General features: G+C 38.4%; 1 pseudogene; it reads right to left on the reverse strand.

Moving 5' to 3' along the window:
- Nucleotides 1-4,227: 4,227 nt before the first annotated feature.
- The window catches only part of LOC123455044, a 93,724-nt pseudogene continuing 73,855 nt past the window's right edge, over nt 4,228-24,096 (reverse strand).

Raw genomic sequence — 24,096 nt, forward strand, 5'->3', positions numbered from 1 at the left:
AGAAACAAAAAGAACAATCCAAAGAATTAATGAAACAAAGAGTTGGTTCTTTGAAAGGATAAACAAGATTGATAAACCCTTAGCAAATCTGACCAAAAGAAAGAGAGAAGAGACACAAATTAATAAAATCAGAGATGAACAGGTAACATCACAACAGATTCCAGAGAAATTCAAAAAATCATAGGGACATACTATAAAAGCATATACTCCACAAAGTATGAAAATCTGAAAGAAATGGATGATTTCCTTGATCTATATGACCTACCTAAATTAAATCAAAATGAGATTAATCACTTAAATAGACCTATAACAAACATGGAGATTCGAACAGTTATCAATAATCTCCCAACTAAAAAAAGCCCAGGCCTGGATGGATTCACTGCTGAATTTTACCAGACTTTTAAGGAAGAGCTAACACCATTGCTTCTTAAGCTTTTCCAGGAAATAGAAAAAGAAGGAATTCTACCAAACTCCTTCTATGAGGCCAGCATCACCCTGATACCAAAACCAGGCAAAGATAGAGCAAAAAAAGAAAATTACAGACCAATCTCCCTCATGAACATAGATGCAAAAATTCTCAACAAAATATTGGCAAACAGAATATAAGAGTATATCAAAAAGATCATTCACTCTGACCAAGTAGGCTTTATCCCAGGAATGTAGAGATGGTTCAACATATGCAAATCTATAAATGTAATACATTACATAAACGGTTTGAAGGACAAAAATCACATGATCATCTCATTAGACGCAGAGAAAGCATTTGACAAAATCCAACATCCCTTCATGATAAAAGTCCTACAGAGACTGGGAATAGAAGGAACATATCTCAATATAATAAAGGCTATTTATGACAAGCCTACAGCCAACATATTACTAAATGGGGAAAAACTGGAAGCTTTTCCACTAAAATCAGGAACAAGACAAGGGTGTCCACTGTCCCCACTTTTATTTAATATAGTTTTGGAAGTCTTAGCCATAGCAATAAGGCAAGAGACACACATAAAAGGGATACAAATTAGAAAGGAAGAGATCAAGTTATCATTATTTGCAGATGACATGATTCTATACATAAAGGACCCTAAAGACTCTACTAGCAAGCTGTTAGAGTTGATCAAAACCTACAGCAATGTAGCAGGATACAAAATAAATACACAGAAATCAGTAGCCTTCATATATGCTGACAACAAACACACAGAGGATGAAATCAGAGAATCACTCCCATTCACAATTGCATCAAAAAAAATAAAATACCTTGGAATAAACCTAACCAAGGAAGTAAAGAATCTATACAATGAGAACTTTAAAACACTCAAGCAAGAAATTGCAGAAGACACTAGAAAGTGGAGAAACATCCCTTGTTCCTGGCTTGGAAGAATCAATATCGTGAAAATGGCAATCTTACCTAAAGCAATCTACACATTTAATGCAATCCCTATCAAAATTCCAAAGGCTTTCTTCATGGAAATAGAAAAAACAATCCAAAAATTCATTTGGAATCACAAAAAACCTCGAATATCTAAAATAATACTGAGCAACAAAAAGGAGGCTGGTGGTATCACCATACCTGATTGTAACCTATACTACAGAGCCATAGTAACAAAAACAGGATGGTACTGGCACAAAAACAGACATGTAGATAAGTGGAACAGAATAGAGGACCCAGATGTAAGCCCACGTAGTTATAGCCACCTGATATTCGATAAAAATGCCAAAAATACTCATTGGAGAAGAGACAGCCTCTTCAACAAATAGTGTTTTGAAAACTGGATATATATCTGCAGAAGGATGAAAATAGATTCTTCTCTCTCGCCATGCACAAGAATTAAGTCCAAATGGATTAAAGACCTTAACATCAGACCGGAAACTTTGAAACTGCTAGAGGAAAAAGTAGGGGAAACCCTTCAACATATTGGTCTTGGCAAAGACTTTCTGAATACAACCCCAATTGCTCAGACAATAAAACCACAGATTAACCACTGGGACCTAATGAAATTACAAAGATTTTGCACCGCAAAGGACACAGTGAAAAAAGCAAAGAGGCAACCTACAGAATGGGAAAAAATCTTCGCCAGCTATATATCTGATAGAGGATTAATATCTAGGATATACAAAGAACTCAAAAAGTTAAATAATAAGGAATCAAACAAGCCAATCAAAAAATGGGCTATGGAGCTAAATAGAGAGTTCTCAAAGGAAGAAATACGAATGGCATATAAGCATCTAAAAAAATGTTCTACGTCACTAGTAATCAGGGAAATGCAGATTAAAACTACACTGAGATTCCATCTCACTCCTGTCAGAATGGCCACCATCATGAAAACAAATGATCATAAATGTTGGCGGGGATGTGGAAAAAAAAGGAACCCTTCTGCACTGCTGGTGGGAATGCAATCTGGTCCAGCCATTGTGGAAAACAGTGTGGAGGTTCCTAAAACAGTTAGAGATTGATCTACCATATGACCCAGCTATAGCACTCCTAGGCATATATCCAAAGGACTCATCTCATTTCCTTAGAAGTACATGCTCAACCATGTTTATTGTTGCTCAATTTATAATAGCTGGGAAATGGAACCAGCCTAGATGTCCCTCAACAGATGAGTGGATAATGAAGATGTGGCACATTTATACAATGGAGTTCTACTCAGCGGTAAAGAAAAATGAAGTTATGAAATTCGCAGAAAAATGGATGGACCTGGAAAGTATTATACTAAGTCAGGTAATGCAGGCCCAGAAAGCCAAGCGCCACATGTTCTCTCTCATATGTGGATCCTAGCTACAGATGACTGGGCTTCTGCGTGAGAATGAAAATACTTAGTAGCAGAGGCCAGTAAGTTGAAAAGGAGACATAAAGTGTGGTGAAAGGAAGGGAGAAGGATACTTAATAGGTTGATATTGTATATATGTAATTACAATGATTGTAATGGGGAGGTAATATGATGGAGAATGGAATTTCAAATGGGAAAGCGTGGGGGTGGGGAGGGAGGGAATTACCATGGGATATATTTTATAATCATGGAAAATGTTAATAAAAATAAAAAAAAATTATAAAATATATAGTGTTTTCCACATGAGAGCATGTTTCATACTTCCCATGTGATGATGACTCTGATCTAGCCTTTTTCTTAGATACCAATATCCCTAAAATAAGCCCAAATTTGTGATTTTTCCCTAAATAAACTTAATAATTCATAATTTATCCTGCTTGAGTTCATTTGTATCAATTTTTCATTATAAATAGAACAGATACACAAATTTGGGTCCATAAACCTGTGTGACTCCCCCCAAACCCTCAAACACTCTCACATTTGCAGTCCACTTTGCTTTACATTAGGTATTGATTCTACTTGGGAGTCAAGTGTCCCAATAGTATTTCTCAGTCTGTTGCATGTTGCAATGGATGCTGAACTCATGATGAAGGTTATTATAGCAGTGGGAATGCATGTGAGTGCAAACTTCAAGGTGAGATTGGAAAGCTGAGTGAGGGAGGGATGGTTACAGCACCCAGTAAGGCACACTTCTTAATGGCTGAACCTCAACAGTCATACTGAGAAGTAGGTCTCCTCTAAAGGACTCTTGGGAGACAAGTGACCTCAAACCATAGCCACTAATACTGGGAAACATTTATAATATTCACAGTGACACACACATATACATAACCATTACTATCCCATGTTAACAAATTTGTAAGCAAAATGCAAGGATTTACTTCATGACAGTGTCATAGCTGCACCAGTTATTTATGATGGTCAGCCAATTAAAGAACAATTGTAAGCAATGAGATCAATTTAATAATGATTTCCTTTCTCCATGGTTTCAATATTTGAATAATGTGCTTTTCTCATAAAGTATAGGACCATAACAAGATTTGCAGAATTCAAGCCCTCATTTAATCTCATACAATATTCTTTCTCAATAGGAATCATTATAGTCATCATCTTATGGGTAACCATTGAGACTGAGCCCAACTTCAGATTCATGGATAGGTCATGTCCCTATGTTAAAATTCTTCTTTAAAACTCCTTATCAATCATTGTCTTTCTGATACAAGATTTGACTTGTCTAAGTAACTCATGTTAAACCACTCATATGATACATAGCTAACATTGAGAACAAATGAAACTCACTTGTGTGGGGGTGCAAAAAACTAATTTGGATTAAAAAGTAATGCTATGATGTCTTCAGTCTCTATAGTAACCTTAGTTTAAATTGTAAGGAAAGATACTTTCAAGAATTGATTTTATATGTGACCTTGGGAAGAGAATTTCTATCTAGTCGTAGTCAAATAATGTAGCACTTGGGGACAAAGATGTAGCCCAATGGACCAGCACTGGAAGCCATGATTGAAAAGACTTCCACAGCCACCATGAATTTCCCTTGGCTGCTTTGGTAGACAGGGAGGAAGGTGACCCACACACTGCAGAACACCAGCATGCTGAAGGTCAGGAACCTGGCTTTATTGAAGGTGTCAGGCAGATTCCTGGCCGAGAAAGCCACAGTGAAGCTCACTATGGCCAGAGATCCCAGGAATCCCAGGATGCAGTAGAGGACAGTGACTGAGCCCTTGTTGCAGACACTGATGTTGTGTCCATGTTCAGAGTGTGCATCTGTGTCAATGAAGGGAGGAGATGTTCCCAGCCACACAGCACAGAGAGTAATTTGGATCAGGTGGGAATGATGAAGTTAGGTGCCCCTGATACCAGCAGCCACCTCGTCCTTCTTCCTGGAGTGGTGACCTTGAAGGCCAGGACCACAGTAACTGTTTTGGCCAAGACAGTGGAGACAGCCACAGTGAAGAGAACTCCAAATGTCATCTGCTGCAGGATGCAGGTAACAGTGTTGGGACGTCCAATGAAGAGCAAGGAGCAGAGGAAACAGCAGTTGAGGGAGATGAGCAGGATGTAGCTGAGGGTGCGGTTATTGGCCTTCACGATGGGAGTGTCTTGGTGCTTCCAAAACACCCCAAGGACAAGACATGTGAGTGCTGAGAAGGCCAGGGCCAGGCAGGATAGAGTGATCCCCAAGGGGTCTGCATAAGCCAGATAGGTCACAGATCTCTGCAGGCAGTGGGTTTGCTCTACATTGGCATACTGATCATCTGGACACTTCACACACTGCACCATGTCTGAGGTAGAGAGCAAAGACTCATCAGTACAGCTCCAGTTTTCATGTGTCACTGATGTCTCACATAAGTATGAGCAGCATGTTTGAAAAGTGTTAATGCTTTGTTGCCATTGACAGCAATATAAGTGGATTGTCCTGAATACATGACTCAAAGTTTATTGATCTCACATGTATGGTGAAGGACACCTAGGAGCCATTGTTACTTTCTGTTACCTCTCACATATGAAATAGCTCAGTTATCTTAATACTCCCTGTGTCAACACATTCAGAGTCATAGTAAAAGTCTTAATTGCTTGAAGTGATGGCTCACACCTTAAATCACTCAGGATGACCTGGAATTCACTATGTACTCTCAGAGTGGCCTCCAACTCATGGCAGTCTTCCTACCTCTGCCTCCCAAGTGCTGGGATTAAACATGTGTGCCACCATACCTGGCTGATTTTCTTCTCTTCAGTTTCCTTCCAGGACACTTGAAATCCTCACATGTGTTACAGAAGATAGTCAATCTGAGGTATGATTTTTTTTCTTGCATGCAGTTACCTGTCTCACTGGAAATCTCATTTTTTGGGCACTGGTAGTAATCAAAGCAGCAGGCTGCTTGTCCCTCCTGATGGGATTTCCTGAACCCAGGTCAGCATGGCACACTGCACATTGAAGGCAGGATCTGAGGAATCCTGATATGCGTCAAGGAAAGAAATCTAAGATACTCCTCTCAAACCAGACAATTTTAGCAGGTTGGACCATGAAAAATTTATTTTATTGCTTGATGATCATAGTAATTTTTCTATGTTGTATAATATCTTTATGTAAGCATATGAAAACAATTTAATGAATATTATAGTTTTTGTAAAATATTAAAAAATTTATAAAATATATCTAGGAATCAATGTATGATGAGGAGATACACATTCCACAAGAGCATGGTCATTAATATCTAGTGTAAATCAGTGTAGCAGGAAAACCCACCTGTCTACTTCCTGTGGCCCACTCTGGCATGTCTTCAGATAAATACAAGTATTGACCATATGGAAAATGTGGGGAAAACTGTCATATTTTCACCTTCAGATCAGTACCATGGGGGAAATTCCAAATGTTGAGAACATCATACTCATCACTTACTTGTCCTTTCTGGTTCATATTCACTATACCTCCAATAGGGCTAATAAAGTGCATGTTCTTCAGAAAAGCATGTACCTAAAAGATACGCATCATTCCATGATTGGAAAGGCCCACATGCCATGACTGCATGCATGATGTAGGGAATGCCCTTTGATTTTACAGTTCTTCCTTACTATGCACATTCAGTGCCAAAAAGCAACTGGTAAAGTACATGACATTGCACAGTTATTTAAAAATAGCATTATGGTTTTATAATATTAGTTTGTTAGCTGGGTGTGGAGGTACATGTCTTCAATCCCAGCTCTCAGGAAGCTGAGGTAGGAGGATCACTGTGAGTTCAAGGCCACCCTGAGATTATATCATAAATTTTAAGTCAGCTGTGGTAGAATGAAACCCTACCTTAAAAAAATCAAAGAAAAATATAAAATAATATTAGTTTGACTTACAAAATGTCACAAACAATTGGTAATGAAATAATAAGTAGACTCTGTACTGTGATAAATATCAATATCAATATCCTCTCTGGTTGCCTTTAGAGCACTGAACATGAAAATGAGGCTGGGAACACATTTGGGTTTGGAGGAACTATGTTATGCCATTTATGGAAACTTCCAGATTCCTGAAAGCAGTTTTAGAAGCAGGCATGATAGCTCACACCTTTAGTCCCAGGGAGAGAGTCAGGTAGTTTTGTTAGTCAGCTAGGGTAACTGGGCCCCTAAGTAAGGGGCAGGAATGTTTTTGGGCCTGTCCTTGCAGTCTCCACTTTGCTAGAGATCAAAGGATGATCGTTTGAATGTGGAGTGGCCCTCATTGCCTCCAGTGTTTTGATTATGCCTCACACTTAATATCCTGCTGGTGTGGACTTCAGGGACAGTCTTGCCAGAGGAGGTGTGAGACTTGTGTGGGCCATGGGATTTTATCATCCAGCCTCTCTTGCTTGTGTTAGCTGCATCGCTCTTGCTTCCTCCCAGCTGATGTAATGCCTTGCTATCAATGCTTAATATGTTTCTCTACCATGCTGAAACTTCCTCTAAAAACTTTGTGCCAAAATAAACCCTTTCCTTTCATAAGCTTGTTCCAATTTGTGCTTTGTCCCAGCAATGAGAAGGTAAATGCTACCATTCTGATAATCATTTATAAGATTATTACATCTTTACCATATGATGGTGTAGGGGATTCTTTATTCTTTTAATACTAAACATGAACATTGTTCTGAGCAGATAATTAGTTTGTCAATGGATTGATCCTGGAGTTATCATTCTTGAGAAACATGGCAAAATATTGGCATGCCAGTGACCAAGTTGATGGTATATTCTTAATTGCAAACTACAGGAAAATCAGGACCGAATTAATGATTACTGTATAAAACTTTGTGATGTAGCACTTCCCTGTGAAGCCTAAGGACCCCAGTTCAAGGCTCGATTCCCCAGGACCCATGTTAGCTAGATGTACAAGGAGGCGCATTCATCTGGAGTTCATTTGCAGTGGCTGGAGGCCCTGGTGTGCACATTCTCCTTCCCCCTTTTTCTCTCTGTTTGTCACTCTCAAATAAATTGAAAAATTGTGATGTTTATTTTCCAATTAAGATACCTTTAACTTTCCTCTGTAATATCTCCTGGACCTGACAGATACAATAGAGATGACTCATTTTGTGCTATACAGATGGCTTTTTTCCCCATGACCTACTGATGAATTTTAAGTTTTCCCACTATCTGTTCCATGTGTATAAAGCAGGTTTTCTAACCAAGGATGAGTTCAGCAAGGGTCAAAAGGCATAAGCATAGTTACTTAAAACATTTTTGACAGGTGTACTTTCTCACATTATTCAGAGAATAGAGGTCTATCATCTCTAGGATGTAACATCTCTCTACTCATAGGACTTTCACTAGGTTCTCAGAAGCAGGAATGAGCTCCCTTCCACAGGACAGACCTCAGATCCAGCCAGAGAGCATTTGTTTACCTCCATAGGCTGTGTGCAACTACTACACTGGTGTGTACATCTTGCAATGGCTGGCTATTTTGTCCATGGTAGGATCTGCTTGTTCATGCTGTTGGTGACCATTCTCACCCAGCGGCTCACAAAGAACCTTCCAGCATTATTAGGTCTAGCCATTAGGAATTTGCCTTCCTTCTCACTTCTGGTTTGATCTCTGTATGATCTCTCCATATACTGTGACTGCAACCTGTGGTGTCTTCAGCAATAGGGTCTTACCATTTAGATATGGCTTATAAACAAGTGGTTTGGCAATAGCTTGAATTTTTTTTGGCTTGGGGCTTGTGGGTTGCACTGACAAACAGCTCACTGTGTGGGGCAATGCAGTTAGTTCTCCACATGTAATTTATAAGCAAAACTTACAGATTTAGAGTTAAGCTTTCTCCTTGCCCCTCTTACTAAGTGTTATATCTTTTAATTAACTAACCAGGAGAATGGCCCCTCTATAGAAACATCTTTGGCTCTCTGCACTACAAGATATCTATAGTTTTCTGTATAATGTTTGTCTTGTTTTTGTCTTTTACTTGGTGCACTAATCTCTAAGTTCACTTTTCCAGCAAAAATTGATGTTAGTGAGGTGTTGGTCTATGTATCTGAAAGAAGCTCTGGCATAGAATTGGAAAAACAAAAAAAATGGGTCAGAAATAATCATTTTCCCTAAGGCCTTAAGGAAATTCAGGCATGGAATACAGTACACTGAGGAGTAAACAGTGAACCTCCTGGAACAATGTTAAAATTGTTCTATGACTAATTTTTCTGAATGGTGGCAATTGCAGCAAACTATGACTCTTTACCAAGAATCCTTACAGGAAAAACAACCAAGGTCAGAAAGAGTTCCATTGGGGGACCAAAGTCTAAGTATTGGAGAGACATGAAAAGGAAAATTCAAAAGAAATGTTTGGGGGATAAATGGGTTTATTGGGTCAATGGTGGGAATACCCATTTTGTGGTTATTCTGTCTCTTACCTGTAATGTAGTAATTGAAAGCAGGAGCTCAGGAAACTGCAAGTGCTTCACCGCACATACATGGGGGAAGTGTGAAAATAGTTAATCATTATAGGGGCCTGACGACCGTACTTGAGGTAAATAACTTATGGGATTGTTTGATGTAAAGAAATACCAAAAAGTTTCTATGAATTCTGTGGAACTGTACCTTTCTTGAAGTTTGCTCTTGCATGACATTATCAGAAAATAAAAAGCTGAAGCTAAGAGAAAAGAGAGAAAGAAAAACAGGGAAAAAGAAAAAAAAGAGAGATAACAAGGGAAAAGCGAGGAAAAGAGAAGCAGAGAAAAAGAGATGGAGAAACTCAGCTGCCTTCAGCATTAGCCTGTCAGCTTGCACCAAAACTTGACTTCAAGTCATTATTGCACTGCTCCCTTTCACACCTGTCTTCGGGGGCCCTCCTTCAAGCCAGGGCTGGACCCCAACAGGTAGGCATCTGGGAAGATTCCAATTCTTAGTGATCGTGAATAGAGCAGCAACATATTGCTCAGCAAGTATCGCTGTAATAAAGAGCACAGTCTTTAGGGTAAGTACCCAGGAGTGGGTATCCCTGGATCAAATCGTGGATATATTTTCAGAGTTTTTTTTTTATTTTTTTTATTTATTTGAGAGTGACAGACAGACATAGAGAGAAAGAGGGAGGGAGAGAAAGAGTGAGAGAGAGAGAGAATGAGGGAGGGAGGAGGGAGGGGGAGAGAGGGGGGGGAGAGAGAGAGAGAAAGAGAGAGAGAGAAAGAGAGAACGAGAGAATGGGCACATCAGAACCTCAGCAACTGCAAACAAACTCCAGATGCATGTGCCACCTTTGTGTATCTGACTTACATGGGTACTGGGGTTCTTAGGCTTCACAGGCAAGCACTTAAACACTAAGCTAACTCTCCAGCCCTTCCTTCCTTTATAATTGTGGGAAATAATGTGAGAAGAAGTGGTTTTAATTCCTCAATGAGGATGTGGTAGAATTCAGTGGAGAATACATCTGGGCCTGAAATTTTTTTCTTGAGAGGGTTTTAATTACTTTTTAAATCTCATTACATGTTATACCTACATTCGTGCATTTTGTATCTTCTAAACTCAGATTAGGTAGGTTATATGAATCAAGAAATTTACTTATTTTTTATCTCTTTCCATTTTTTGGACTGTATGTTTTTTTTTTTTTTTTAAATTTTTATTTATTTATTTGAGAGTGACAGACACAGAGAGAAAGACTGATAGAGGGAGAGAGAGAGAATGGGCGCGCCAGGGCTTCCAGCCTCTGCAAACGAACTCCAGACGCATGCGCCCCCTTGTGCATCTGGCTAACGTGGGACCTGGGGAACCGAGCCTCGAACTGGGGTCCTTAGGCTTCACAGGCAAGTGCTTAACCGCTAAGCCATCTCTCCAGCCCAGGACTGTATGTTTTTGAAGTATGTCTTAATGACTCTCCCTATTTCATTAGTATTTATTGTAATACCTCTTTTCATAATGTTCTCTATTTTTCTTTTGATAAATTTAGCCATTAGTTTATTAATCTTGTTTATATTTTAAGGAATCATCCAGTAGTTTTAACAACTTTTCAGTTTAAAAAACGAGTTCAAAGGTTTCTGTACTTATTATTATTTCTTTTTGTCTGGCATTTTGGGTTTGAATTGTTCTTGCTTTTCAAAAGTATTAGAGTGAATGGCTATTAATTTTAGATTTCTCTATTTTAAAATATGGGCATTTAGAAGTATCAGTTTTCCTCTTCAGGCTGTCTTCATTATAGTCCATAAGTTTTGGTAGGTCGTGATTCATTGTCATTTTGTTCAGGAGTTTTTAAAATCATTGTTTTTTAAATCATTGATTTTTTAAAATCATTGATTTTTTAATATCATTTTTTAATACTGTGTTGTTAAATCTCCAGGAATTGGTATATTTTGTTTTGTTTCTCTTGTTTTTGATTTCTAGTTTCATTAATTTCAGTCAGATATAATACAGGGTGTTATGTCAATTTTCCTGAACTTGTTGAGAGCATGCTTTATGCCAAAATGTAGGATCTGCTTTAGAGAAATTTCTATGAGCTGCTGAGAAGAATGTGTATGCTATCAAGTTTGATGGAATATTCTATAAATATCTGTTAAGTCCATTTGATCTATGGTGTTCTTTGTCTCCATTGTTTCTCTATGTTTTTGGCTAAATACTTAGTCTCTTGACTATGTTTTGGCATTAAAGTGACACATTATTGTTGTATACATATTTATTTGTTTAATATCAAATAAATTTTGCTCTAAAATTTTGGTGTAGTTGTGTTTGGTGCATAAACGTTTATGATGGTAAAATGTTCTTGTATTTTTCCCTTAATAAGTATAAATTGTCACCTTTATCTCTCTTTGTTTACAGTCTATTTTGTCAGATAGTAATATAGCTGGACCTAATTGTTTCCCATTTTCATTTTCTTGGAATGTTTTTTTGATTTTTTTCTCTTAAGTTAGTGTCTATCTTTAATCATAAATGTGAGCTTCTTATAGACAGCAAATAGATGAATTCAGTTTTCTGATTCAGCCTGTTAACTTGCGTCTTTTGATTGGGGAGCTGAGTCCAATAATGATCAGTGCTATAATTGAGAGGTGTGAGTTAATTTCAGTTAAATTGAAGGCTTTTTCACTTTTGAGTTTCCTGTCTTCATATGCTTTATATCTGCTGCAATTTTGATCGTTGTTTTTCTTCCCTTCTGTAGGATTTTGTGTATGTTTGCTCTCTGCAGTATGAAGTATTCATTCCAGTTTTCTCTATTGGGATGGTTTAGCTCTCAAAAACTTATAAAGCCAGCATTTTCCATGGAAAGATATTTTATCTTCTATAATGAGGACTAATTTTGCCAGTATAATATTTTGGATTGACATCAATGGCCTTTGAAAGCTTGAAATAGTCAATGCCAAACTCTTCTGGCTTTTAGTTTCCATTTGCAGAATCTGATGTACTGAAATGGGTTACCTTTGCAGTGATGATCTGTTTTTCTCTTGTAGCTCTTAGTATTCTTTCTTTCCTTTCTGTGTTTAGTGTCTTAAGTATTATGTGACATGAATTTTTTCTCTGTTTCTTTATATATTGCATTCTGTTTTCCTCTTGTCAGCATATGTGTCAATAGTGCCAACACTTGTCTCTTGTAAGGTTGTTGATGTGAATGGTAATTCCAGTAACAGTTATTTTCCCTTTTCATCCTCCTCTTCCTTCATTTTATTCCTGCTATTTTAGGCTATGAAGTAATGGATTACAAATATTTGGCATTACAATTTATATGCATGTGATCTGTAGAAAAATATTTCATTAATGAGTCCTTGCTAATACCCATCTCTTGTTAGTTAATATTACAACAACATATTGAGTTTACATTTGTTTGAATGGGTTTTAGTAATGTGTCTTTGAGTTGTCCATATGTAATTTATGTCCCACATCTCTTCTAGTAACTTGGAGTTTGGAATCTGATGTGTTTCCATCATGAATATGTTAATTGAGGCACTGTCCTTTGCATTTACTTTGCATTTTTCTACATATTTCCATTAATACTGCACTCTACTTCCAGTATACCAGAGCACATTTATCTGGGTTTTATACATTATCTCAAAAAGTGAGAATTTATTATTCCATTGTCAGGATTTCATACCTGAAGCACTTTAACTCCTATCAATTATTCTATTCTTTTATATGTTAAGTCTGTCATGTACTCAAAACTATATGATTGTTATCATCTAGATTTCCAATAGTGTACATGTATACTATGGATTTTTGATTCTTTCAGATTAAATTTCAGTTTTTGGAGTCCCTTCATCTGTCAGCCTTTTTTGTTGTACAGGTGTGTGTGTGTGATGCATTCATGTGTTTTTGTATCTGTGTGGATGCACATAGTTGTCCGGGAATATGGAGGACAAAGGACCAACTTCAGTTTCTTTCTTTCTCAGGAGCCATCCACCTTTACTGAAACAGAGCCTCAAATTGGTCTGGATCTCACCAATTAGGCTAGAATGAAAAGTCAGAAAACCCCTGAGCTGTCTGCCTCTGTCTATACAGTACTGTGATTACAGGCCAAAAAAGAAAAATATTGTCTCTTTGTTATCACACAATGGCATGCTGTCTTGTGTTTTACTGTGCTTTATATAGAGGTTTTTACTTTCAATATATTAATCTAAGGAACATCTGGGGCTTTGAGTATGGATATTTTTCCTGTTTATGGGACATTATTTTTTCCTGAAAGTATTGCAGTTGACATAAAATTAAATATGATTCCCTGTTCCTCTTGGTCAATCAGTGAAACACAAATTTACTTGTGGTAATTTGTATGTGAATCAATAGCAAATTCTTACAGGTTAGCTTTACTCTTGGCCATCAGCCACTGGATAGTACAGTTTTCTTTTTGAAGAACAATAATTTAATTTTATAGCATTTAACATACCTACTAAATACTATCTTTAAGCCTATATCAATAGGAAGCGATGAATGAGGGATTAATGAAAAATTTTAAATACAATGAGGCATTTTACATTTTTTAGTATTAATTCTCTGAATCCCCATGTTTTCTTTTTCTTTTTTTTTTTTCGAGGTAGGGTCTCACTCTGGCTCAGGCTGACCTGGAATTCACTATGTAGTCTCAGGGTAGCCTCGAACTCATGGCTATCCTCCTATCCTCCTACCTCTGCCTCCCGAGTGCTGGGATTAAAGGCGTGCGCCACCACGCCTGGCTCCTATGTTTTCTATTCGCTGTTTTACATGTGAATCCCAGCTAGCCATATTTCCTTCAAATAGATTTTTTTCTCGTTTTTATTTTTCTAGTAGGGGAAAGAATGACATCAAACAGCCAATTTCAGTCATTCACTCTCACAATAACGAATGTTTCCATTCTTCCTCTGCTGTTCTTATATGTATTTGTGTGTGTGTGTGGTCTACCTGTGCATGTGCATGAATGTCCATGCATGTGCACTTGCGGAGGCCAGAGCTCAACGCCAAGTGTCTCCATCACTCTCCACCTTATTTTTTGAGACAGGCAATGTTCTCACTGAACAGAAACTCACTGACAACTAGACAAGGTGGCTAGGCTAGCATGCCCTGGCATCTTCCTGTTGCCCCCTTCCCAGCACTGGAATCACAGGCAGGTGCCGCCATGCCCAACATTTTACGTGAGTACTGGGGATCTGAGCTCAGGACCTCTATTTGCGAAGTACTTCATCCAGCAAGCCACGTCCCAGCCTCACAGTGTCATTTCTCTCTGTGGCAAAGACTCCTTTAGAGTCCTGGTTGGCTGAGCAGGAACAAGTTTTGTTCTGATGGTCTTGGTAGCATATGGCAGCCATGCAGGCCACTGCACTCAGAGGAATTAGGAAGAAGGGCTAAGAACTGGGCAAACCCAAAAGAAATCCAGACTTTCAAACGGCTCAAGGGTGGGTTGCTCTAATGCCCAGATAACAAACCTGTATTCGTTCTTCAATACTTTTACACATAGAGCAGGCAAGAACCTCCTCATCTAGCAAGAGAGACAGACATGAACATCTTCACCTCAGGTGGCAAATGCCAGTCAGAGCTTCCCTGGAGGGAGGGAGAGAGGAGCCACCAGCCTAGGGCTCTCATATTACCATCCATTACCAGTGGTTGGGGTGCCTGAGATTCTCATCATACAATGGGTTCTGGGTCAGGAAAACAGTCTGGCTAAAATGCAAATACCTGCTCAGGTAGGGTGAACATGTAATGGCCATTTCCATGCATTATTTTGGAATCCAGATTTGTGCTAGCAGAAAGCAAAGCTGCAGGCATGGGAGGAAGAACGGAGGCCTCACAGCAGGAATGTGGAGCTCTGAGGCCTGAGGCTGCTAGGAGAAGATGCCATCACAGAGAACAGGGTGTGGCAGGAAGACAGCAGGAAACCTGGAAAGATATGGGGAGGTTACTGTTTTCCTTGATTCCCACGCAGAGCAGCACTGAGGTCTTGAAGTGTGGCCTTCAGTCGTCATAGAACTTAGGCATCTCCATGCACTGTGACAAATGCGTGAGCCTGTGGCATAGTGTCACTGTGCCCAGTCATTTGCACTTTCTTTCCTGTAGGAAGCTTACATACCTCTGATAGCTCACGGAGACGGTTCTTTCTGTCTGGTAACAACAAACACGAAATGTGGTGGGAAATAAAGCTCTTCTCATTAGAAGCCACTGAGATTTGGGGAGATTTTTGTCACTGTAGCATAACCAAGCAGAAGCTGACTGATATAGCTCTGGGATCAGCATTTCTAGGGAGAGAACAGAGCTTGTGAATCTGAAATTTCATTCTTTGAGTAACAACCAAGCAAGGACATAGAGACCATCAGCCTGCATGGCCTCAGATTCAAGCAGCCTTGAATGGGAAACATTCAGAATGAAAGCTGTGCCTGTACTGGGCAAATGCAGAAGTTTGCTTATTGGCCTCCGTACAATTGAATGGAATAAGTATGTGCACAGCATTTGAATTGCCTTCGGAATCACAAAGCAGGGTGATCTAGAGGCTATCCGGAGGATGCATGTGGGTGACATATGATGCCTCCCTGTCTTATTATGGGGACTCTGTGCAACATGGTACCCTCAAAGAGTCCTGGAAGACCAATCCTCTGTGAGTAACAAGTGACAACCTTATTTCCTCCTTGACAAGTGAGCCTTTGGTTAGCAAGAAAGTTGAATGTTGGCCACAAGTCAACCAGACACTTAGAGTCTTGAGTTTTTGGAATGCAGTGCACTGTGTAAATAAGAGTCTTAATTCCTCACTCCATCACCATCCCAGAAATGAAGGGATAGTCCAGTTTTCTAATTGATGGCATCCAGTTACATTTTTCATGGCATTTCTTACTTTGTTCATACTCAATGTACAACTAAAATTATATTTCATGGAAGAAGTTGCTGCCTGATGTGGTAGAATTTTCCTAGGCTAATAAACTACCATGAATGTTGTAAGTACCCATTTGATTTCTCTTAATTACCATTCTTCCTTTGAGCAACAACAAACATTTTCAATTAAAATGCATTATATTGAACTTGCATTAAAAGGAAAAGGGGAGACATCAGGCTCTGAAACTCCAATCATATATGTATAAAGTATGTAAGAGAAGGGAACAGAATGAGGTGGACAACACTTTACTTTGGTAGGCATATTAGTGAACTAGAAGGCTCTAAAATGCTGTTTGGTATTGGAATATCTAGGAAAGCATACCCATAATTCTCTTCCTTAACCACCTTTGCATATTATTCTTAAGCAATGGTATAGCGTTGATGCATTTGTGTAGGAAAAAGTAAAGAAAATTAATTCAGTCAAAGGATATGTAATAAAATTTCCTGGACAGTTCATGCTATTATAATTTTAGAAAATAGGAAATAGATTTTGGGACATGGAAATAGCCCAGTTGGTAAGTTGCTGGCCTTGCATTCATGAAAACAAGAATTCAATCCCCTATATCCACATAAAATTTATTTTGAATGGACTAGAATTAAAATCCACTAGTATAAAAATGTTAAGCTTATTACACAGCAAGCAGATTAGTATGTAACTAGACATATTCTTGAGTCTATTTACTACGCAAACTATGAGGTGTGATTATTTTTACACTCTAAACTCTTCCACTAAAATACATGTACATACTTTCACTTATATGAAGATAATTAAAATAACAGATATTATTTCTTATATAACAACAAATATAACATAGAAGTTGTATACAAATGTTAAAATATTCAATCACTTGTCAAAGCATTCCTTCAAGTGGAGATAACCTCTTTCAGAAATAGATCACTGAAGACTAGATAACCACTTGAACAAAACTGAAAAGAGATGTGTATCTCCGTGTACTTGAAAGGCTTAAGAAATCCCTGAATTTATGTGGCTACCAGTGAAAATCATGGAGAACATATTACATATTGGCCTGCCCAATATTGCTGGGTATGAATTTAAAGCAAAATTGACATGTGAATACTTGAAGTAGAAACTCCTGCACAGCAATATAAACATTGAATAGAGTAAAGAGACAGAGAATGGGGAAAGCTTTTTTCTTTTTTCTTCTTAACCATCTTGTGGAGGGAGAAAGCTGGAGATAAAAGAAACTATCAACTATTTGCCACAAAAGAGACAATTAAATCAATAAGTGGGTAATCAAAGAAGCAGACACATTTCAAGAGAAATACAATAATATGCTAATAAAAATAATCAAGGAGCTGTACAGATGACTTAGTGGTAAAGGCATCTGCCTGCAAAGCCAAAGACCCTACTTCTGTTCCCCAGTACCCACGTGTCTGGAGTTCTCTTGCAGTTGTGGAGGTCCTGGTACACCCATTCTCTATTCACCTTCTCTCTTTTCCTCTGCCTCTTTCTCATTGTCTTTCTTTCTCTCTCAAATATATAAATAAAAATAAAAAAGATTATAAAGTGTTGGGTAGTCATGAAAATGCAAAGCAAAGCAAAGCAGAATTAAGACTCTATTTCACTGAAGGGAATATGAGTGCAATGTCCAAATGACAATCAATAAACACTAGTGAGAACATGAGGAAAAACTAAAATATTATATGTTTTTTGTGTAATTAGTTCATGTCACTATCAGTACCTACATTGTGACTACAACTAAAGTAAAAAGAAAATTATCTGAGGCAATTGTGTCACTACAGAGTATAAACATACAGTAAATAAAGTCAGCACACATCAAAAGCACCTGCATGCTCATTGCTAGGTAAAGCAGTCCACATTTGCACCTATGTTCACATGAATGGTTGACTAAAATATAGTGCATATACTTAACATTTCTCTTTAGAAATGAATAGTAATAAATTCCTGTCATATGCAAGAAGATTGAGTCAAGTCTTCAGAGGCTAAATCAATGAGCCAGACACAAAAGCACCAGTTTTCAAGTTTCTTCCTGAATACTGAAAGTGGGATATTAATACTATGTAATCAGATAACAGTAGAAGTTCCATAAAGCCAGGGTCACAGTACAACAGAGACAGAGAAGAGATGCAGGGTAAGAAGGAGAAGTTGTGGATATGTACTTTCATATTCAATGCACGTATATACACACAGTCTCAATGAATCACATTACTATAAAAATAAATGTGCCACCTAATGTAGTTATTATGCAAAAGAAGCATATGAATGAATACAATTATTTCCATGACTGATGGCATATTTATATATATATGGAATATTTGTAGTAAAAAGTCCTATATTGAATGTATAAGAAGTTGACTATAAACATCAGAAAAGTTTGAATTATGAATGATTGTCCACCTTATTTTATATAAAAATGTATCACCAATCATATCATAGTGATAGTTTGTTAAGAACAACTGTAGACCACTGATTACCTTTAATTTTTCATTAGGAATATTTGGAGTACATATAATTTTTATAAATAATATTTATTTTGTTGCAATGACAGAAGTCCCAAATGTAGCAAGAGAGAGAGAGAGAGTGATGGTATCACACACACACACACACACACACACACACACACACAAAGACAGAGTAAGAGAGAATGACGGTGCCAGGTCCTCTGGCTACTGCAAACAAATTTCACATGCATGTGCTACTTTGTGCACATGACTTTAAATGGGTACAGGGGAATTCAACTCGGGCTGGCAGACTTTGCAAGAAAGCACTATCACTTACTGAGCCAACTCCCCAGTCATAGATATTTGGACATAATCACCTCTTTTTACATTCTCTTTCTCCCTTCAAGTGACACTTTTTTAGATTCCAACTAACCACTCTTCTATTTCCATGTCTTTGTGTGTATTTGTGTATGTGACACTCGAGTTTTACTAGAGTTGCTTGCATGAGCACACATGTGGGTTAATATAGGAGCATGGACAAGTTACCAGTGGGTATATCAGTACTCAATACACACATATCTCAAGTAAAATTTGTTAAATTAAACAAAAATTTTCAAAAGTTAAAGTTATTTGAGGGCCTGTAGAGATGGCTCAGTGAATAAAGCACTCACTGCTCAAGTTCAGGTACATTGCTCTGATCCCCAGCCCGTATGTAGTAAGTCAGAAGCTGTGGCAGGCTTCTGTAGTTCTACCACACTGAGGCTGATGCAATATATAACTGATTGCCTTTATAATCATATCACTGTATTGGTTAAAGATGTAACAAATGAAGCCTAGAGAGGCAATGGCAGGAATATATACAGACAATTTCTATATCTGATCTGGGAGAAAATACCTGTGGAGTGGATAAGCTGAAGTATAAACAAAAGGAAGAATGTGACTTTGTAACCATTGAAGACAGGAGCAAATGACACATGGCTGAGTCTCATATAGTTTGCATCACAGACCCAAATCTAAAAAAATATTGAAATATGAAGCATGTAAAATATTTTAGGAAAAAACAGCAAATCTAGTTCTTAAGTAGATTAATGATTACCCTAAATTCTCCCATAAAGTTCTCAAAATAGTGTTACATCTATCTATCTATCTATCTATCTATCTATCTATCTATCTATCTATCTATCTATCTATCCATCCATCCACCCACCTATTATCTATCTATATGTCTATATTTATATGTATATGAGATAATAGTTTATCAAAATTCATAAATATGTTAACAAAATTGAACATCCATTTGTCATGGGATATTAGTATTATAGGAGGACATTTTTTCAACATTTTTTTGTCTAAAACTGAAAACAACTAAAAATCAGTTTCTAAGGGATCATAGATATGAAATGTAGGTGACCTTCAGGGTCATCAAAGTCTAAGAGTGAAGACTGGGTAGTAGCTAAGTAAAAGAAGTCAGAAGTGAGATGGGTCACAGCAGTGGGAGGAGCATAGCTATCCAAAATCATGTACATGTATGAACCAAGAAAAATAACATGTATATGTCAGCTTGTTTGAGTGCAGCAGGAGTTAAGCTACATGGCAGACATGCTAGTTAGACTTATGTAATATTTGTGAAGTCAACTTACTTGAGGTAACCCAGGCCCAGAAAGCCAAATTGTCACATGTTCTCTCTCATATGTGGATCCTAGCTGCAAATGATCGAAAGCCTATGTGAGCAGGAATAAAACTCAGTAACAGAGGTCAGTAAGCTGGAAAGGGGATATAAAAGGAATAGACGGGGAGGAGAGACTTCATAGGATGTTAGAGTATATATTTAAGCAGAAGAACAGACTAATGAGGGTGAAAAGGACTAAGGGAGGTCAGGGGAAGAGGTTGAGTCAAGGAAGGGAGGAGGGAGGGCTGATAAAAACCTAAGAGGCTATAAATAAGTCATATGGAAGCCTACATTTTTGTACAATGGGTCACTCAGAAGCCATAGATTGTTTCTAGATATTTTCAGTGCCAGTGATAGGATAACTTCCAGTGAGTTGTTGGCCAGGGAGGTCTCTGATGCTCCTAAAACATTACAGGCCATTGCCTAGGCACTTGGTTTTCCACCAGGAATAGATGGTAAGACCCTATTGCTGACAACTCCACATACTTGGGCTGCAAGGTCACTGAGATACCCTGCTGGAACTGAGCTGATAACCTCTTCCATGTATACAAGCTGACAGAAAGCTGGAAAAATCTATGCTGCATGCAGTTTAATGTGAGAAAGAGAAATCATCAGTAGAGATACTCAACAGTGGACACTACAAGCCTTAAATTTGGTGAGCCAGGCAAAATGAGCCAACGAGTTCAATAGTGGCATGTCTGTTATGGGAGAAACCAGCTACTCTCTAATTGGTCTGGAGGCCAGCTCCATGGGAGGAAATGTATCCCTGACAATGAAAACCTACAACAGGGGTAGTCAAGAGCCCTAGGGGTGTGGTGTCTGGCTAAATGTGTTCACTGTGTTCACCATACTGCTTTGTAAGCACTTCTCTTAATGTTCTTACCCATTTATTAATGCTACTCTCACTTTTGGTTAGAAAATCTTCTCTTTAAAGATGGCAATGACCTTGGGATGACTCAGAAGGCACCACAGTGCTGAGAAGTAATGGAGGAGTGCTCAGTGCTGAAATATCTCTATCATACCTTCCAAGGCTCAGGGTTCATTTAGAAGAGGTGACAGAAAGAATGTCAAAGTCAAAGGAAGGGTAGTATTCCTTACAATACACTCCTCCAGATACAAAATGCTTAGATATCCATGACCTCACGGTGCCTGACACTACCTACAGAAGTCCATCACAACAGGTGGACAAGATGATGATATTAAAATGAAAGAGAAACTGATTGAGAGGGAAAAGTGTATGATGGAGAGTGGGGCTTCAAAGGGGAAAGTGGGCTGAGGGAGGGAATTACCATGGGTTATTTTCTACAGTTATGGAAGTTGTCAATAAAAAATAAATTAAATTAAAATAGAAGAGAGGGGCTGAAAGTCCCCCAATGGTCAGCTCATCTAGTGCCAGAAGGTGCTACATGAGCTACTGGGGGAAAATGGCCAACAAGGACTCGAGTCTACTCAGCAGCAAACTACCTAATGCGATGCTCACCCAATGCAATAGTGGCACACAGCCATAGTGGTTAACCAATTCATTTTGGATTGGCTAACAGATCTTCTCGGTGGAACGGAACCCCTATCTGAAACTGGAAAATAAGTCAGAATCATATCTAAATAACAACTTTGTTCTCCAATATCAAGCTCCAACCAATCTTGGGCTACAAGAGGATCTACACACCTATTAAATTCTCCCTAAACTAATAATGGTTATCCCATTTATCCAGTGCTGACTTAACTGTCCACTGGAAAGTCTGCTTCTCTTTCTCAGATGGATGCAGAACTTGAGGACAGAGTCAGCCCAGGGCACCTCACCAGAGCCCTAGCTTAAATAATAGAGTAATTGGGGAGATAAGCAAGAATGCTGCTTTCTTGGTGAACCTGGTATCAGCACAAGGGTGAAGGAGATAGACACAGAGAACAATCAACACCTACCAAACCAGAGATCCAGAGACACAGAGGCTCCAAAGATGTCATCACTGACGTAGACCTAAAAAAAATCCCAACATGGTCCAAATTCCATGACCATGTCAAGGAAGAGGGGACAGAAAGATTGTTGGATCCACAAGTTGGGACATTGTACACAGAAACTGCTTCTTCCCCATAACTGATGGCTACCCCCATAATTCATGACCCACAATCCCCATGGGGATAACTGGCATCCCCAAAAAGTTGGGTCCCTTTGGAGGGGGCACTGGCATGAGAGTAAGGATGGTACCAACATGTGCTATTTACACACTGAATATGTACATAGCTAATAAAAAATTAAAATTAATAGTAAAAATGAAAAAGTTAAAATTAGTATGCTTTGAGAATAGACAAGTTTTGCTAAATTTGTTCATTAGGTAAAAGTTTGCTTCTTTGTTTTATGAAATAAGATCAAGAGATAACAATTATTGAAAAAATTTACTACATGACAAGGAACAGAGGCATATCTACCATATTACATAAGTGAGTTCTCTGTACAAATAAGAACTACAAATTGACCTATCCAATAGAACATGATGAAGGCAGATGTCACCTAATAGAGCTCTACTGCATTTGAAATGACATAGTCTAAGCAGGAGGAAGCCAAATGTCTTTGAGATGAACAATGTAAACCACAATGTACTGAGCATATTATAAGCCAGGACCTTTATCTGTGTTAGCATATTTAAATCTTGTAACAACCATAAGTACCACTGTTCTTACTTAAGAGATGAAGAAACAGAGAGAAAGCTTTTCTTAAGTATCTTATATTTAATGCATCCTTACCCTTTGGAATTTTCATTTTTCATTGAGAACTTTAATTTGTGAACAAATTGCAAATTGGGTCACAAATTATCATCACAGTTGTAACCTGTCCTGGATAACTTAATCCAAATATTATTAACAGCTATAGAACTACATTCTGAAAAAGTAGTCATGTATCTTAGCCCTGTCTGATTGGTGAAATGTAGACTAGCTGGAGCCTAGAGTATGTTATCCCCTGAGCATCTTATGTGCTATTTCTCTTATGATTCAATAAAAATCTCTTTCACAAAAAAGGAGAGGGGCTGGAGAGATGGCTTAGCAGGTAAAGTGCTTGCCAACAAAACCAAAGGATCCAGATTCGATTCTTAGGACCCACGTATGCCAGATGCACAAGGTGACACATGCATCTGGAACTCGTTTACAGTAATTCACTGCTGTAGAATTGTTAATTTCTGGATAGCCATATGCCATGACTTTCCATGCTTCATTTGGTCTTGTCAGGTTTATTTTAAAAAATGACACAAATGAACCAAACATGGCTCAGGGAAATTTTGCAGAAGAGGGGGCAGAAAGAATGTCAGAGTCACATGTTAGGTCATGATATGCAGAGACATTTATCATACCAATAACTGTGGGCTAACTCCACAATGCACGACCCATCTACATCCACAAGGAGGGTCCATTGGGAGGGGGTAGATCATGGGTGAGCCTAAACAATGGTACCAAACTGCCTGTATTTGCTGAAAAGAAAACTAAGAAATTAAATTTTAAAAAAATGACACAAATGTGGGTGTGGTAGTGCATGCACACACCCAGCACTCAGGAGGCAGAGGTAGGAAGGTCCCTGTGAGTTCAAGCCAGCCTGAGACTACGTAGTGAATTTCAGGTGAGCCTGGGCTAGAGTAAGACCCTACCTCAGGAAAATAAAAGAGAGAGAGGGGGGGGGGGAGAGAGAGAATGGGAGAGAGAGGGAGAGAGAGAGAGAGAGAGAGAGATAAAGAAGACCAAGGTTGTGTTTTCCTCTGAAGGATTCATTTGCTGGGATGGGATAGATCTGGGATCTGTACTGCTTTCTTTTGTAGCTTTTGGGGTCACATCTTCTGATACAGCAGGCCTCAGTGGCCTCTCACTTCTCTGTTTGATTTTCCCTGCAACCAGTGGGTGTGTTTGTGGCTCACTCAGGGCTTGTTTTAA

This window comes from Jaculus jaculus, chromosome 15, assembly GCF_020740685.1.
Source record: "Jaculus jaculus isolate mJacJac1 chromosome 15, mJacJac1.mat.Y.cur, whole genome shotgun sequence".
Classification (NCBI taxonomy): domain Eukaryota; kingdom Metazoa; phylum Chordata; class Mammalia; order Rodentia; family Dipodidae; genus Jaculus; species Jaculus jaculus.